This window comes from Falco rusticolus, chromosome 2, assembly GCF_015220075.1.
Source record: "Falco rusticolus isolate bFalRus1 chromosome 2, bFalRus1.pri, whole genome shotgun sequence".
Taxonomy (NCBI): Eukaryota; Metazoa; Chordata; class Aves; order Falconiformes; family Falconidae; genus Falco; species Falco rusticolus.
This window is the reverse complement of record NC_051188.1, coordinates 119,102,739-119,121,310: the sequence shown is the minus strand read 5'-3', so window position 1 is coordinate 119,121,310 and position 18,572 is coordinate 119,102,739.

Sequence of the window (18,572 nt, the reverse complement as noted above, 5' to 3'; positions counted from 1 at the left end):
GTTTTGAAAAGTTTTGCCAAAGTTTCCAGCAGGCCTGTCTGTCTTCCAGCCACTCCAAGGTGATAGTTTTATTCTCATGATTGATAGGAGATGTCTTGGTTCTATATCCAGAGCGTAACACTGTAAATCACTGGTTTTCATTTGTAAGGAGTAAAATTGTATTCACCTTTTGCCACCATTTATCATTCCGAGGCTAGGCTTGATATGTGTTCTTGGTTAAGCTCTGAGAAGTCAGGGCATGTATCTTATGAAGACTCTGCATGGCACCCGTTTACACCTGTATATATGTCAATAGAGGAAACAGGCTTATATTTCCTTGAATGCTTTCTGCATGTAAATAACACTCCAGCATATGACTGCCTAAGCCTGTTGCTCAGAAGGTTACCCAGGTGAAACTTCTACAAGTAAAGCACAAACCTAATCATGCCTCCATCTTTGACTTGTCATTTCCTTAGGGATATGAAAAACTTTATCTGAAACTTTTTCTTCTGTGAGCTAAAGAATGGACTAGCAACTGTATTTCTCTACATCAATTTGTCCTGTGGGAAATTGTTTCCTTGTATTTCCAAGGGTCTTGTTCTAAACCAACTCTCTGGGGCACCTTAGGAACCACAACAGATTATAAATGGTGTCCCCCAGTTACAGGTTTTCTCAAAACCTCTCATTTCAGATGTTTTTACTCACCTGAAGTTTTCCAAACAGGATAGAGACTGCAAGGACAATTGCTGTTCAGAGGTTGCTCACTCAACTGAGTCTATGCCGAGTTTGACACACACAGTATTAACCCCTTCTCCTTTGACACAAGTGAAGGGGTACGAAACAGCCCCAGAGGAGAGGTTCCACAGCTGCAACTCCAGTAAACTAAATGGGCTTACAGACTGCAGATCTGAAGCTACTGTAGACTGAAATACCATTTTTTATTGGAGGAAACTGCCCTACCTCAGGAATGCCTCAGCAATTTAGTTTTGTGTCGATACGGTACGGAAAAGCTGGGAAAATTCCAGACTAGCAAATGAAGAAGCTATTCCAGGTCCTTGTATCAGGTGTACATTTTTATCAGAACAGTGCAAAGTTGAGCCTGCAGCTTCCCAGGAAGATGTTTCCTGTACTGCGATGTTTTTTCCACAATATATAGTCAGAAGCAGCACAGAGATAATTTGTGTTGTCATAAAATTAGTTAAGAGTGTAAGCAATTAATCCTGTGTTTCCTGTACCTAGGAAGAGTCGGGTGTAAGAATGGCAAAGGCCTTTGTGTTTGCTTTTTGCTCCATTACTACCTCTGTGGATTATTGATGAGCTTGACCCGCATGCAGAAATAGGAGACTCTTCTTACAGCAAAATAAATAAAACAACAAAAAAACCCTTTTTGCCCTGTGGAATGAAAGATGCAAAGCTTGCAGTAAATCCAGCATGAACTTCATTACAAGAGTGAAGACTTTTGCTACAGTCCACACACACGCATGTATATCACCATGTAGACCAACATCTACACGTTGATGTATTGTGGTGTAGATCAACAGATTACATCAATGTAGGTCTGTCCCCACTCTGTTTAATCACTAGTGCTAGTCCAGAACATGTATTTTTTTTAAATATAGAAATAGGGATATGCATGTTTTTAAGGAGTTTATTGGTATGAATAGGAGTCTACCTTTCATGTTAGAGGTTTGTAGCTATGTTTTTATTAGCATTATTTTTTTTCAGTGCACTGGTTTCTGGAAAAAAAAAAAAAAAGAATGTATCCAAAATGAAAGTAAATAAATAAATGAACAAAAACATTTCGTAGCGACAGGGGGAGGAAAGTCAAGGAAGGATAAGAAAGTACAGACATGTCATAAACAGATCATGGATAAAGGTCAGCAAGCCATGTAAATGACACCACCTTTTTTTAAGTATAAAGCTGACGCATTCAGGTTCACAAAAAGCAAGCCAAAGCAGTGTCTCATTTAATTAGATCCCGTGTAACTGCATTTTGTTTTGCACAGGACTGGGCAGCAGCTATTGCACCACTTGTGGTAGTCGGCTCCTCTGTTCATTTGGCTTCTCGCCCCCTCCACTCACTCGCGGTGGCTTGACTGGGAGCCGTATCGGACTTGGTTTGCTTACATTTACACAACTGAACCCTCTGTGTGCTGGTGTTTATATGGATGGACTTTGTCTGGACTGACTGTTTGTCAGTTAAGTGAAATGTGTAGGAAGGATAAAGTGTAATTTCCCGGCTCCATTTCATAACTGCTTGAAGTGAACATTTTGCTGCTGAATTCCTTCTGTCCTTCAGCGGCCCGGCCTGAGGCTGTTTTCCACAACTGCCCTCATACCGTGGCACTGGTGCATAAAATGCCCTCTGCCTGGTCAGGCCACAAAAACAGACACGTGCCTGGGGTTTTAAAGGGAAAAATAATATTCTTCCAATCTTCACCATCTTTGGGTGCTCATAACCCGCCTGCTTGGTCTATGGTTTTACATCCCTAGGGGCAGCAGGTGCCCCGAGGAAAGGCTGGTGTGGATGTGCTCCTGGTTACTCTGAGTTATGGAGGGGGCTGGACCCCGCGGCGCTGTGTGCAGCTGCTGCCCGGAGCGGGGCCGCGGGGGCCATGCACCTTTTGGCCAAGTATACAGCACAGTAAGGCGCAAATGAGGGAGAGCAGGGCTTCGGTGCAGGCACAGCCTGAAGGAGGGATGAGGGGCTGGCTGGCCCTCCCCGTGGTGCCTGGGGGGGGGCTCCTCCTGAGCAAGAGGGGAGATGCACCCCCGGGCCTGTCAGCTGTGACACTCTCTGCCCCACACACACCCCGCTGCCATCTTGCTGGGTCGCTGGAGGGCACTGGGGACACTAAGGGGAGCCATGGCCAAAGCCCTTCAGCCACAGGGAGGGCAGTGGCCCCCAGGGGGGCCCCATGGGCAGCTGTCCCCTGCCCTCCTGCTCTGACCAGGGACAGCGCCATCCATCGCCTCTGCGGGTTTGTCCTCAGGCCTGTCCTACCAATCCAGCTCTGCATAGCTCTGCACAGCTAGAACGGGTTCTCTGCCATCCCTGCAGCAAGGAGTCTCTGCTTCCTGCCCAGCAGGCCGCCATGGAGTGCTGTGGCCTGGTAGGCTGCCATGGGATGTCATGGCTCAGCAGGCCGCCATGGAGTGCGGTGGCCTGCACCATGGGATGCTGTGGCTCAACAGGCCACCATGGGGTGCCCTGGCTCAGGAGGCCACCATGGGGTGCTGTGGCTTGGCAGGCTGCTATGGGGTGCCATGGCCCAGTAGGTTGCCGTGGGGTGCTGTGGCCTGGCAGCTCTCAAGGCTGGTAGCAGATCCACAGGGCTACCGGAGTTGTCCTCAGGGGCTGTAGGCAAGGGGCTCGGCCTCTCTGAGGTCCCTGCACAAGCAAGATAATATTTCTCTCTCTCGGTGGGTGCCAGAAGGAAAATATATTCACACTTATGAGGGGTCACATGCTGCAGTTGCATGGGACATGATTACTTTAGCTATTAATTACAGTTATTAGTTATTACATGTTTTCCAGTGTGCTGAGGGAGCTTGCCTTTCCAAGGAGCAAGGAATATTGGCAGCATACTTTTAAAATTCAGTCAATGTATTTTCTCCCTTTTCTGAGTGTCATCTGAGTTTTGCAAGAAATATAAAAAGTGAAAGGGGCTATAGTTTTACAGAGCTTAGGGAACAAACTTTTTAAACAGCCTCCAACAAACTGAGGAAGTAGATAACATTTGACCTTTCCAGTCACGTATTCTCAGAGAGCATGAGGAGAGGATGAGAGAGGACAGGAAGGAGAGGACCTGGAGGAAAACCCAGAACAAACACAGGAGGAGCACACATGGTATGTCTCTCTCATGCCCTTCATTACTTACTATTTATTTTTGAGAGGCATAAGGTGAAGCTCGGACTAAGGAGGAATTTTCAGGCTCAGCTAAGGCTTATAAACTAGCTGCTGAGACAGAAGTTTTCAGATGTCTCTAAGGTCATTTCACATGCAAACTCACGTTCGCAGAGATGGTGGGCAAATGCTTAGAGCATGGTGCTCAAAGCTAAGTATAGCCAAAGTTTCGCAAGCATTGGGAACACATATCCCTAACTGCACAGCACTGCAGTTCAACAGGCAGCCATAACGCACAGCAAGGTATGTTCGTCCTCGGCTATAGTCTGTGAGTTGATGCAATTGTGCCTGATCTGAAAAATTGTCTTGCTGGAAGCGAATGCATCCATAAAGCAACTGTCAAACATGTGTCACTCACGAAATGTCATCTCTAGCTGCTGGCAGTAAGTGTTAAAACCATGCTGCAGTCATGAAACTTCAAACTTCAGAAAGAACATGGGTCATCATATGGAAAGGGTAAAAATGCACTGTGTGTATTCTGAGGGCATTCTTCTGCAATTTTCTTTCTGCCCAATACAGTTAATTTTCCATGAAGTCAGGAGACGTATAACTCAAAAATCAGTGGTAGCAGCAGGGAAAGGTCTGAAACTCTGGCAGAGCTCTGCTTTTAATCTGTCAAGTGCCATTGAGACTCATTGAATGTTCATATCTAAATTTGATCCTTTATTATCTCTAGTAAATGAACATAAGCATAATATTTGCTAAGAGTCAAATGTTTGTTGCATTGTACCTGCTTGCAGCATGTAGCCATTTGCTGAATAGAACAGGTTGGTACTCAAAATCATTAACAAAAAACCTAAAAGATTATTCTTTCAGTGTGCTTCTTTCTACCACTGTCCCACATGGGTATGGATGGGACTGTTCACTGCTGCTTCCCTGTAACTTTTGTGTTACTTGCCACTTTCCGTAGTGATACACCTGTTTGAAATGGTAGAAAGCATCCCTTTGACTTAGAGACTAGCTATACCTAAGAGGATAATAGTTTAATGATTTATTAAATAGAGTAGGATTTATCTGGTTTTATGAAGAAGCAGTCCTACATAGTTTTGAAAGTAAAGAAAGCATTTCTAGTAGTTAAATTGAATATTCTAATTGTTCGATCTTCTTGTTTTTACCTGGGTGAGAAAATTCTGTAATAACATAAGGTGAGCTATGTGGCCACAAATCTACCAAAAACTTGAAGAGATGTGGTCCCCAAACTGCAGTTTTGGCAGGAATGACAACTTCATAATAGCTAAAAATGGCTTTTCAATTTCCCACTGCCTCCTGAGTTTCTGTGACTGTCGGTTTTGAGACCAGTTTTGTTTTCTTTCTATTAAGGGAGATAAGCTCCCAAAGGTCAGAAAGAAATCTCTGCTTGTCAGCTTCCTGGGCATTGAAGTCAGGGTATATCATATGCATTTTCTCTCCTTGATTGCAGCAATACAGATGTCATTTCAGTGCAACAGAACCTTTTCATGACTAAAATAAGCGTAGTGGAAGGGACTAGAAAGGCATATTCTGTCACATACTCTACACAGGAGACGAGTAATTTACCCACGAAGACACACCAATAGCAGTATGCAGCAACTTCCACGAGCAAAAATCTTCAGGTAGTTTCTCCTATGATGCATCAGATGCCATTATTTTCCTTTAACATTACTGACAGACTGGCAGGAAGAATAAGAGGCCACTTAAGAACAAACAGACGTTCTCATCTCCACCTCTGCCCACCATTCCACTCCTACCTCCTTTAACATGACTCAGCCGAGATAATCATGCCAGCAGCTACAAGGCAAAGAACAGCTGCCCCTTGTCCTTTGCTCTGACAATGAGACTGTACTCCTTGGCATTTGCTAATGTTTCTTATGGTTGCAGTAGAAGAGTAATAGCATTCCTTCATTACTTCTAACTGATGATCTGAGATAATCCCTTGGGCACCAACAGAACACCCTGTGTCCCGGCATGCAGCTTCAAAAGGGAACAAGATAAATGACTGATGAAAAATCAGCTGTCCTCTCCATACATCTTCTGATCACCTCACTGCTTCTGTCACTTGCTGTGTTGTTGGGAGTTGAGTGAAGAATTGTTGGAGGGGTTTTTAGCCAAAGTATTAATAACTTCCCATCCCTTTGTATGGCAGGAGCCCACTTAAATGACAATAAAACATCACCGACAAGGAAAAGCATGTCCCCTTAAATGATCAAAGTCCCTAAATGAAAATGGCATAGAGCCTTGTCCATAACTCTTGCTAAGTATTTAATCTCATCTCCTTCAAACATTGCTCAAAAGACATTTAGCGCTGCTGAGGATGTCTTTTCCACAATAAGATATCTGTGAGGGGCTTTCTATTGAGAGAAAATAGAGCAGTCAATACTGCTAATGGTGCTGCAGAGAGACATTGGGGTGTTTTTATCTAGAAGATGCTACTGAAAATTGTATAGCTACTGACACCTATTGTGATAAATGGAATTTAATATTGGCTCAAGATGAAAAGTTATAATAGAGCAAAAAGGAATTGCCTGAACACAGTCCCATGGTACAGTATCATTTAAGATACCCCGACATTTCTGACTGGAGGTGATTGATTAACTGGTGTATGTATGTCTGTAAATTTATGTACATAATGTAACACAGCCAGAAAACATTGCCATAGTTGGTGCATTCTTCTACCTGTCCTGCTTCTGTGTCAAATGTGTTTCCTTTCAGTTTGGTTCAACAAAGCCCCAGAAGCTGTAGTTTAGAGAACTGTTTACAGGAAGTTCCGCTGGAAGTTGCATGAAGTTACTGAATATTGTGATTAGAGGTGGGACATTTGTGCACATTTTAATGGCACACATCCTTCTGCACCACTTGGAATTGCTGGCAAAATTCTCACCAACGTCGATGATACAGGGTCAAACCTCAGGGCAGCAAGGATTGTAGGGAACATACCCTCCTGGTTGTTGGCATCTGATGTAGTTGTAGCCACTGGGAAGAGCATCCAGTCATTGATCATCTAGAGATGTAATGAAAACTTACCATTAAGACAAAGACATGTAGGGCCAGGGCTTGAGTTGAATATCTATTTGGTACAATAACAAGAGATAAATGAATATTTTTCACTAAGTTATTTACTAGATAAAATAATTTAGCATTTCCTTCTTTTTGTAGAATACTGAGAAACTGATCAATTTTCTTAAATTTACTTGATAAATCACATTTCTTTGCCACATATTTTCAAGATTTTTCTTTCTAAGCTGTCAGTTGTTTGTGGTTCTGTGCATGTTGAGTTATCTGAGTTACGCTATGATTTCTTATGTAAACCCTAGAAACGTTTTGCCTTTATAATAATTTTCCATTTTAAAAGTTGCACAAATTTATTTTATAGTCTTGGAGAGCTTGAAAAGCACCTGCTCCTTTGTAACCTTAGGGCAAAAAGAACATCCCCATTTAAGTAAAGGAGGAAAACAAACATGATAAAGGTATCAGAGAAAATGTTTTTTGTTTCTCTTGTCTCTGGGCCACAAGCCAATCTGAAAACATATCCGCAGCAACAACTATAAAAGAAATCATAGTGCACAGTACAAAAGATATAGCTTGATCCCTACGGTTGCTGTTTCCTTTAAAGTATTAGGCATTTGCTCTGCATCAGTAGATGACTAAGTGAGGAATTAACCCAAAGAATTAGATAGCCCCTATTGATAACCACTACGGAGAACGGATAACCCCTGTAATTGAATGCACGTAAAACACGAACCAAACGGCATACACGGGCTGAGTAAAACTGAAGTGCAGCGTCGGACATTGTTAACCTTGGGAAACACAGAATCTTTGTTCTATGGTACATTTTTTATGTATTGCTCTGCCAAATTTTCCTTTTTTCTCTCTCTGTCCCTGCTTCCTTTTTTCTCTCTCTTAATTTTTTTCTATTCAGAAACAAGCCCTCCATCTGCTTTCGCTCTCCCTTCCATTGGTAAGTTTTCTTTTACATCTCTGAAGCTACTGTTTGTAACTTGCTATACCTGGAACATTCATATGCTAAACTGGAAGCTGTCCTGTGAGCAATGGAAGCTCTGACTCAAGCCCTCTCTGACAAGATACAAGTTCTTGCAAAATCTCCCCTGCCCGTATTCTCACATTTACAGCAGTCAATCAGATGTCAGAACACTGACATTCAGAGAAGTTCCACCTTCCACAGCAGGCTAGCAATAACCAAACCACAGCCCTGGCTGAGCTGTTTTGCAGAGAGTAGTGCTATTAAAATTCCTGCCTACCAGAAGAGGCCTGTTCTACTAAGTCTGTTGAGCCTTGCAGGCAATCTCCACTGCTTCTCTCTCTGTAAACATCATCAAAGCTACTTGAGCTAATTAATTACAGGCTGAGGGATTTTAATGCTCCAAGATACATGCACCCAACACAAAGAGTCTCCCAGTGAGGAAATGAAACTTTCAAGTCCGTATTTGAGCTAGATATTGGAAGAAATACATAGTGACATTCAGGATGCCAGCACTCCCTTGGTGTTACTGGAAACATTTTTTCATTTTTCCCTTGAGATATTATTTAGCATATTCTGACCAGAAGTCTTCACACACAGAATGGCTCTGACCAGACCTGTTATCAGATAGTCCAGCTCATGCCACCTTTGCTGTCTGGAAAAGTAGTAGGCGTGGGGCTCTTCTTGACACAGTGAAGAGCAAGGACTGAAGGTGGCAAGTTCCTTCAACACCCATCAGCTTTGCAGCTGCCGAGGATGGGATGCAGCCTTCAGTGTCACCATATGGAATGCAGACTGAGAGAAATCAGAAGAAACTGTATTCTTCCTGGGAACTGTAGCTGCCCCTAGCAAAATATACTCTTCAAAATTCAGAGGTGAGGAAATGTCTAGAAAAGTGTAAAGTTTGTACTCATCATCTGGGGTACATTAACATACTCAAAAACTCCTCTGTGGCCTTGTTTTAAATTTGCATTCTCAGTGGTGATTTTATCTACTTCACTTGTAAGTTTAGCACACAGAGTACATTTATGAATTTTCTCGCACACAGTTCAGTGGCAAAACTCCTGTGAGTTTCAAAGGTACTGAATCCAACCCTAAACAAGCCCTAACATGAGCAAAAAGGAAATTAGGTGGTGGTGGTGGGGGAAATTCTCCTCAAGGAGAAATTTCTTTAATACTCCTCTCCCTGAACTCTCAGACTTGTGTCATGTCACACAATGGACAGCAAGTGTACGGGGGAGTGTTGTGCTTTGAAAAGGAACCTTGTGGGGCTTGTGGAGAGGAAATTCTTGAGACACCATTGTCATCACACAGGAAGCAGGATGCAAATGCCATAGCAAAAATAATATATGGGAGAACTTCAGAGTCTGGGATAATACTTCCAGTCCCTGTTAGCAGGCTTCTTATTACAAATATTTGACTGGGTTTAATGAGTGAATCAATGCAGAATATGCTATTGCCTTTCACTGTATTGGCATCACAGGCATGCTTGGAGGCTCCAAACATGATTGAGACCTGCTGTGTTAGACAGTATGTATACTCAGCAAGATAAACGGCCCCTATCTCTACCTTTATACATAAGAGAAACACAGTTGATATTGCTGTACAGGCAGTGGTCTGAAACATGGAGGGTTTAAGTCATTGAGACAGAACCGGAAAGAGCTGAGATCAAAATCCATATCTCCCAAGCTCCACTCCCTGCATTACCCATGAGTCTGTTTGCCTCTTTAAAATCTCATACAACAGATGGAGGCAGTTAAATCAGTAATTTTTTAGCATCATATAAATATAGATTGCATTGCTGAGAACTAGGCTGAAAGACAATGGGAATAGACCTTAATGTTCTATAATATACTGTCCAATTATTGTGCCAAAGAAACTAAGCTACATTGCTGCTTTAAGTTTAATTTGTAAAATTAAATCATAAATGTCACCCCATACAAATGACCATGGGCAGAAGAGTGAGTCACATTATAACAGACAAGATGTATATGAAGTCTGTGAATCTGCAAGCAGATGCATCAATTATGCCTGAATTATTGGCAGGCTTTTCCGATCTCCAATACTTCTACTCAAATGAAAAAATATTATTAACCTTTGGTGTGACACATGCAAATAAAATATGATGATTCAACAGCAAATTCAAGTATCTAACCATCCCAGTTTTAAGATAAGCAAATTTATTTTAGGCTTTGGATGAGTATATTAGCTCAGTATTGGAAATCAAGTACTTTTGCAAGTTGCAGTACTAGCTGACATCATAAAAATGTCAATTATACTACCATTTGTAACTGAATGTTACATGATGGAGGTGCTGAGTTGAAAAATGCATCAAAGTATTATCATTCATAAATACATATACTGCCACAAAGTTCCAAGAAGCCAGTCAAGCAGTGGTAGATGCACAACAAACTAGAGTTTTCCACCCTCAAGCTCAGATGAGAAGTTAGTTTACAGAATAATTTCATCCAGCCTGTTTGTTTTTTTTTTTTTTAACTGACGCCTTGCAGTTGCTAAGGGGTGGCTATGGAAAATACTCCTCTTCCTGCCATTGGGAGTGCACTGCCAGGTACTGGCACAGACGAGCCTCTATGGTACTGCCACACCAGGGCCTATGAAGGCACAGGGAAGATTCCTAAAGTGTCTGCCAGTCTTCAACATGAAGATCTTGGATCACCCTGGATTTTGAAGAACCCATTTTAATACACCTGCCTGCTTTTCAATTCTTCCTCCTTTCTCTGTTCATTTCTTTGCTGATTATTTTCTTTTTCCAAAATATTCTAAATATTTCCCATTCTGTTGTTTGGTGGTTTGTTGGGTTTTTTTCACTGTGAATATCTCCTTAGTTTCTTTGCTTTCTACCCAATTGTTACGTCCCACTGGGGAGAAGGGAGCAAAAGGGAAACAAATGCTGCTGGCCTTCAGCCCCTGAAATGCCACGTGTTCCTTGCTGACAGGAATAACAGAAGGTATTTTGCCATCCTGTTTTACCCGCAGTATAGGTGTCTACAAGTACAGGAGTTCTGCTTAGGCTACACAGAAGGAGATTCCTTATTTTGCCTTTGTGGCAAAGAGCGTTATTGGATTTAATTTCTGTGCAGCCTTGGATATAAGCTCTGACAGAGCTGCAAAAATATTATTATAGTGTAATTCAGCTTTCACTAGAAATCTCTGCTAAATTTGTATCTCTACTTCCTTATGTTGTGCAGTCTAGAGCTGGAGTAATACGTTACTTACAACTCATATGCTAGTCCTGGAGGATTCTGTAAGCACAGAATGCACAAGGAATGGCAGTACATTATTTTTGGACTACACGTTTCAATTTTAGTGCAGATCTGAACCACTCTTCCATTAAGTTTTGGTGAGCCATGTTCTAATTGGTTCAATATTCTGCCTGGTGACATGATCTTGCACCTTTCCAGAATTTGGTGTAGTTAGCCTAGACATCTTAAGAAAAGTAACTTCTTATGTCCTCTTCTGATGCTTATCTGTACCTCTTTCCCTTCAGACTAATATGAAAGGGGTCTTACATTCTTTCGTATTTATTTTCAGGGATTTTGAGTGGTCAGAAAAAAACCCCATCAAACGTTGAAAATATGTATTGGTGCTCACAACTGGGAAAGCAGCTATTTTTCACGTGGTTCCATAGAGACATTTGGCTGGAAACCTGCAATGATGGCCTCTTTTTATGCAAACCTATAATTTTATTTATCTCTAACCTTTTTTGCAAACCTGTAATTTTATTCATCTCTGTGGTCTGAAAGTGATCATTCCTTCACCTGCAGTTCCAGAAGAGGTAGTATTTGAATCAGCAAGGGCTATGGAAATGCTATTTGTTTGTACTCTAATTTCTCAGAAATGAATCAGAAGCAGAGAAGGTACAGACTCCTAATGTGTTAGATGAAACTGAGTCACCTTCTTTTGAGCAGGGCTGCTGCAGATGTGGTATGTGCCAAGAATTCTCATGCAGGAACTAAATTAATCCTTTAGCAGTAATGTACCATTTCACAATTACCAAGCAGTTATAAATGAAGTAGCCAGGGGATTAAGGTATTATTCATTTCAGCTGCCTAAGAATACAAAGAAAGCTACCTTCTCTCTCAGACAGGCACTTCCATCCTATGATAACCTAAAAGGTTGCAGGTATTAGAAAGTAAGTGCAAAAATCTGTTTTGAGGAAAACCTATATAATACATACTAGCAAAATGTCTGTATTTTCCCAGATAATTTTGCTATTTACTAATGCCATTAGTACTTTGTCTGTTAATTATGTGGTGTTAGGCACTAAGAAAAGTCAGAAATAGCGACGGTTAGAGTGAGCTTAAAAATTCAGCGTTGCTCCCTCCTTTTGTGTGGTTGATGTTGTGGTATTTTAATTGAAAAATCAAAATCAAAATCTGCCTTGATTATAAGGCTGTCAATCCAGAATAATTCCACTGAGGAAGAGTGATAGGTTTCATGATCAGAGATGATCTTTATTATTATCTATCATGACTTCTTACAAAATACAGACTCTTCTTCAGAAATTCCCTTAGAAAGCTCTTGTTTTTTAGTGGAGATGCAGCAAATCATCAGAAAGACCTCCAAAAATTTGATTTGAAGACTCCAAGTGATGGAAAAATAGCCATATTGTGATGTAAATTATTCCAGCACTTAAATATCCTATCTGTTAGACACCTGAAGATATGTCTGTATAGCCATGCAATTTGCTGTGGAAAAATAACAAATCCCATTCAGAATGGGCTGAGAAGCTAGGAAAAGCTGAACTGTTCCAGGTACACAGGCTGGATCAGCAGTCTGTACTTTGTATTTTGTTGTTCATTTACATCCTAAGAGACAATGTGTAAAGCCTATGTTTTATAGGCTCATGACTCTCGTATTTCATGGCTATGTCAAAACTTCAGCTTTTATTTCAAAATCGTTACTCACATTCATACGTGCCAGGAAGGATTTGAAAACAGAAACAGATGATGTCTACAGGGCTACTATTCAGATCTACTGACAATGTGAAACAGCAACATGGAAATACTGAGTATTGAGAATTTCTATTAATTTTTGCCTGTGGGCATTTGGGTCTCTATCTTTCCTTTGGTATGAAGCAGAACTCTCAAAATGCCACTCTCTGGTAAGCATGCAGGTAGAGCAGGAGTAAAATATGAGCTCTGTGTGGTAACTGTGGCAGTTGTTTGTTATCCCCATCCTCCTTTCTCTAGGACCTCTTACACTCCTTTCCTTCTCCTCATCTTCTACCATTTCCCATGTGAAGGAGAGTACTTTGTTCCCGTTCCTCTCCTACAGAACATTTTTTGCCTGGAGTCACCAGCAGCAAAAGAGCTCACGCTGCCCTTTGAAGTGCCATGCTGGGGACAGTAGAGTGGCCAAGCTACCGAGGCAGACATCGTCCTGTCGGTCACACTTTCAGGGAAACTGCTGGAAAAACTCACGCAAGTGAAGGGGTGGGGGTGAAGGGAGGCTGTGTAAAACCAGTTGTGTGATCATGGTGGGTAAGGCTTCCACTAGAAAAGAAAGTAACCTCACTCTCCACAGAACCTGAGGGTGCTCTGGCATAAAGCCATCTAGCTTTTTAGTACACCCTGATTTTAACCTACTGCCCTGCTGGTTGTCCCCAAGCCCTGGGTGGAGCACTCTTAAGAATCGTTCAGGTAGTCCTAAATCATTCCCCAAATTAAGCCATTTCTGGTGGAAAGCCTGCCCCTCATTCTGTACCGGGAGCACTGACTTTCTCTGTTTGCCTGCTGTCCTACAGGCTAATGCTTAAAAAATACTTAAAAAATACTGCTTCCTTTGTCAGAAAATTGTTTCTTTTCTCTATTTTAAATCCATATAATAACAATAGAAATAACACCACAGTCAAGATAACATAATACATGACTGCTGATGTTTCAGGCCGGTGTTGCTTTCCATCCAAGTGTGGAACGCCATGGTTATAGACATAGTTCAAGTCTCCAAGCACCTTGATATGTTACAGAATAAAATACTACTTTTCAATTTTTGTATGTGTTAGTGTGAGTGATGAAAAGTGGTGCGCTGGTAGAAGTCAGTGAACAAATGTATCAGAGACAGCAGCAAGGAACTGTCTGCCTGTTTGGCTAGCTGAAGCGCTGAACTAGCCCCAGACCATGACTGCAGTTCACACTGACAGTACAAGGGTAGGGTCTCCACCTCTGTGGAGAACTAATGTCCTTCCCATGTGGTACCAAAGACTGGTCAGTCTTCAACTGTCAGAATGAATCTCAGGTGAAAGGCCTTTAGAGTGCCTGCTTCAGAGACAGGTAAACTGAGGGGGAAAAACCCCAAACATTTGCCCTGCTTTTTTTCTGGGTTTGCTGCCACAAATTAAGTTGCCACGTGCTTAGGCTGCAGGCACTGTTGAAGGGGTAGCCAAGAAAATGCTGTAGCAAGGGTGACTATGTGTTGCATAGTATTATAATCTAATAGCGCCTTTATATTGATATATTCTCAATTTTAACTTAATGTTTCCAGAAAGGATTCCTTTAGAAAAATGGTAAGAGGGTCAAGAGGGTGTGGGGAGATTGATTCTAGCCTCCCAGCTCTTACGCAGGGTACTGAAATTTATCAAGAAGACAGGAAATTAATAGTTTTGAGGCTGTGTCAGCCCTCTTTCACAATGCAATTCGGACTGAAAGATGTAGCTGTAGCAGTTCCTTGGTAGCACATGTGTTCTCATTTAACTGGCCTTCAAACAATGCAGCCACTACCCTTCTCCCAGTTCTTCTGGATTAGCTTCATGACTAATTGTGGTAAAGTTTAGGATGACGTGCGATGGGCTGCTCATCTGATAAGCCAAGGGGACACATCACCAGCACTGAATGATGCTGACTTTCAAAGGAATTCAGATTTTGGAATTTCTCATCCCCTCCCACAAATCCTCCGCTGAGAAGGCAAGATCAGGACATATGCTTTAAAACCCAGGGGATGACCTTGTGTCAGACACAACAACGGATGCAGTGCCCAGAAGTGTAGGAGTTGGGAGGCTGATTTATGGCGATGCTCGGGGAGAGAGTATTCCAAAAGGCCTTTTGCCATTTCCTCCTAACGCAATGGCTGCGCAGACCGGCCGTGCAGCAGGAGAGGTCAGCAGAATGGGATTACATAAGGCTGCTTGCTATGCACAAAAACGCAGATGGCCTAAGTGTGTTTCATTTTTTTAATGAAGTCACATGCCCGAGAGCTGCAGTTTGAGGCAGAAGAGGAATCTCTGAAGAGCAAGTACAGCAGGAGTTGTTTTGTTCTTATTTTAATTGAAAATAAGTCTGGAATCTCTCCAGGAAATAAGTTTTGAAGGAAAGAGTTGGCTCACACAGCCCAAGCAATTTAGAATCACCTCCCATTATTTGTATTTCATCCTCAAGTACTTCGGAGGCGTATTCAGATACTTGCACAGATAGTCATCTAGGAGAAACTAGTTCCAAGTCAAGATGGGATCATCTGGTTGGACTGAGTTCCAGACGGTGCAGCAAAACAGAGGGTTGACAATTCTTTGCTTCTCAGTAAAGACTCGTTCACTGCTACTTGGTTTGAAATGCACTGCTTCTTCTCCTTTATACTCCCAATATTATTCTATCACATCTTAATCCAGAATTACATTTTCTGCTTATTAGATGGCTACAAAAGGATGAATCTCTGTAAGAAATTATAACCAGAAATTTCAAAATGAAATTTCAGCTCTCAGTGATCTTTTTTTTTTCATTTTTATTGCACATTTTCATTTTTTATTTTTGTTACAATTAAAAAATCTCAATTATTTCTTTTAATCTCTTATGATTAAGGAGCCATGATTTCCTTACTTAAAATCACTTTTTCTCTCCCTTTAATTCATTATTGCCTCTAATATACCTTTTCTTTAAAAACATATTATAATAAAATCAAAGGTGAAAGAAAAGCTACTATAGAGCTCCAGTTGTATCTTGTCAAGGTGAAAATCAATTTCAGGCACACATGTGAAAGCAATAGCATTTCAACAAGTTCATTTATAAATTGAGAGAATTACCGTGCTAGACATTATATATTTAAGCAAACTCAGTGTTCCTGATAAGTACTACAATGACAGTGCTGTAAATTGAATTCTTGTCTTTAGTGTGACAATAGCACCATTTATACAGTGCTTCCCTTTCTTTTTGCCCCGATGTTTTCCTCCTTGCCTTGCCTCGCAGCATATAGGGGCCTCGCAATTTTCCTGGGCGTCATCCCGAGCCTAAGGCGAAGTGCAGGAGCTCTCAACCCTGGCAGGTTTTGTGTAGCTGCCTTCGAAATACCTCAGAGGGTGGAGGCTCCATAGTCTCCTCGCAAACGGTTCTCCTGTTGTGCTACCCATAAGCTTTTGAGCATGTCTAACCTAAGTTTTGCCTTATTGCAATTAAGTCAGTTCTTTTCCGATTGACCAGGGACATGGAGAACAGGTTATTTTCCCTCTCTTTGCCGCAAGCTGGACACAGGCTTAAAACTAAGTGGAAGAACAGATAGCGTAACAGGGTAACTGTGAACAAGGAGAAAAACAGTGGATCAAATAGTGGATCATCTGCTGAACATCTTAAATGTCTGTGTATTAATCTGTATGTAAGATGGGAGGAGTTTGGGAATGAGAGTACTGGGTACTCCTCTGCATGACCAACAGTGTGCCTGAGTTATGCCTGAGTTATTCCTGAGCGGTGGCCTCGGTCACTCCTCCAGATTCTTTGTTTAGAAAGGTTTATCCTGTCAAGGAAGGTCCTCAGTTGGGAGTTTTCTCATAGTTTTCTCTTCTCTAGCTCAAAACCACAGACTTCATCAAACATTTATTCGCACAACTTGTCTTTTAAACCTTTAAAACTTTGGCTTTGGGGTTGTTTTTTGTTGTTGTTGGTTTGGTTTTTTAATTATTTTTTTTTTATTTCCCTGTTCTCCAGAGCACTCTTTTCAAGTGGGAAAAGAAAATCCATAAATCCAGTGATTGTCTAAGAAATGAGTCAGAAAACTGGTCTCTTGAGCCTTAAATAGATGCTTCTTTATAACTGAGTGAGCGTCTTCATTCACCATGTGAAAATGCTGCAGCTGCACCCCTAAAGTACAACCAGGCCAGGTCAGCCTCAGCATTTTTCCATGGTTGGTGACAAAAGCGCCCATTAGCACAGCTGTGATGCTTACACCTGTTCAACAAGAACAGGGTTGAGCTCACATCTGCATTTTAATGAGACATTCAAACAGACATTCAGTAGCCATTAAGTATCCCCTTACAATCAGAGGACCTTTTAATGTGCACATCTAAGGAAGCAAAAAACAGTTCCTGAAGTAATTAAGAAGAGTTTGTAGTTCCTCAGTCATCCACAGGCTAGGTTTTCTATTAGTTAAACAGGAACGTGCCTTCTGGTGTCTCGGAGAAATGTAAGGTGGGAATGCTGTGCCTGATCGCCTGAAGAGAAGCATCACCGAGCCAGGAGCCCAGACGGGGATGCAACACCAGGTGGTAGCAGAAGGTTGTGCCTGGAAGCAGCAGGCTTCGAGGCATGGGGCCGTCTGCTAAATTCACCTTCCTAGCTGAAGGGTACCAGCGCAGCCTCCCTCCGCAGCAGGACCCCTGTGCCCGAGCGAGCACAGCTAGTGAGGGACTAATAAAACAGGGCGAGCAGCTCTGCCCGCCAGGAAAGGTCAGGAGCAGGAGGAAGGCTGCGGGGAGGGGGCATGATGCAAACGTGGGGTTCGTTGCAAGGAAGGAGCTGGAGGCAGGAGGCAGCTGTGAGAGTTGTGAGGGGCTGGGCGAGGGGCATGGAAGGTGGCTGCCTCTGCAGGGGAGAAAAGAGGGGCAAGAAGATGGTGTGCTCATCGCATATGAAATAATTTGAGGCGAGATGAGTGAGAGAACCTGAATTACTGTGGAACAGGAAATACTGTTGAGCAAAGGGGGAAGCCAAAAAAAGTGTCAAACAGTAAGAGCTGCAGTTGCTTAACTAGAATCTGAGTGGTTTTTATAAAGACACAACAGGAAATTGCCTCCAGCACCTGACAAGCACTGTGTTGGACCTCTCCCACCGAACAAAAACCCTAAGGTTTCTGAAAATTGACAGGCTGGTTCCTGGGGCCTCGCTGGGTGTGTGTTTCTTCGGTGGGTTCTGGGCAGGGGATCCAGAGAAGGGTTTGTTGCAGAATTGAAGACTTAATAGCAGGCTGATCAAGTCTGTAAATATTTCATTTCCACAGCCAGGCAGTACTTGGAAACAAGCCAGGATCCCTCTGATCTCCAGTTGCTAATGAAATTATATTGTGCTATTGCTTTGCTATTTAAAAAAAAAAAAATAATAATACCCTGCAATATTCCGGTGGTAGATTTGCTAGTTTTTCTCCCTGCATTTTAACCAGGTTGAGGTCTGAGCGGCCGATCTTTTTGTGAAGCCGATTAAATGTGTGGGCAGAGCAGGACCCAGCCCTGCGGTACGGAGGTGGGGGGGGTGCCCTTCCCCCCTCCCCCCCCCGCTCCGCGCTCCCCTGGCGGCGGGGGCGGCGGGCGCGGAGCTCCCCCTGCTGGCCGGTCGCTCCCGCTCGCTCCGGCCCAGCCTGGCGGGGGCGGCCGTCGGGACCCCGGAAAAACCTGGGTACCCTGCCGCACACCTTCCTGCTGGGGGGAGCGAGGGGGCGGCAGGTGCCGCGGGATTTTCTTTTTCCATCCGGATTCTTCTTTTCCTGCAGGGCAAGGAAAGGTGAATATTGGGGAGTTTT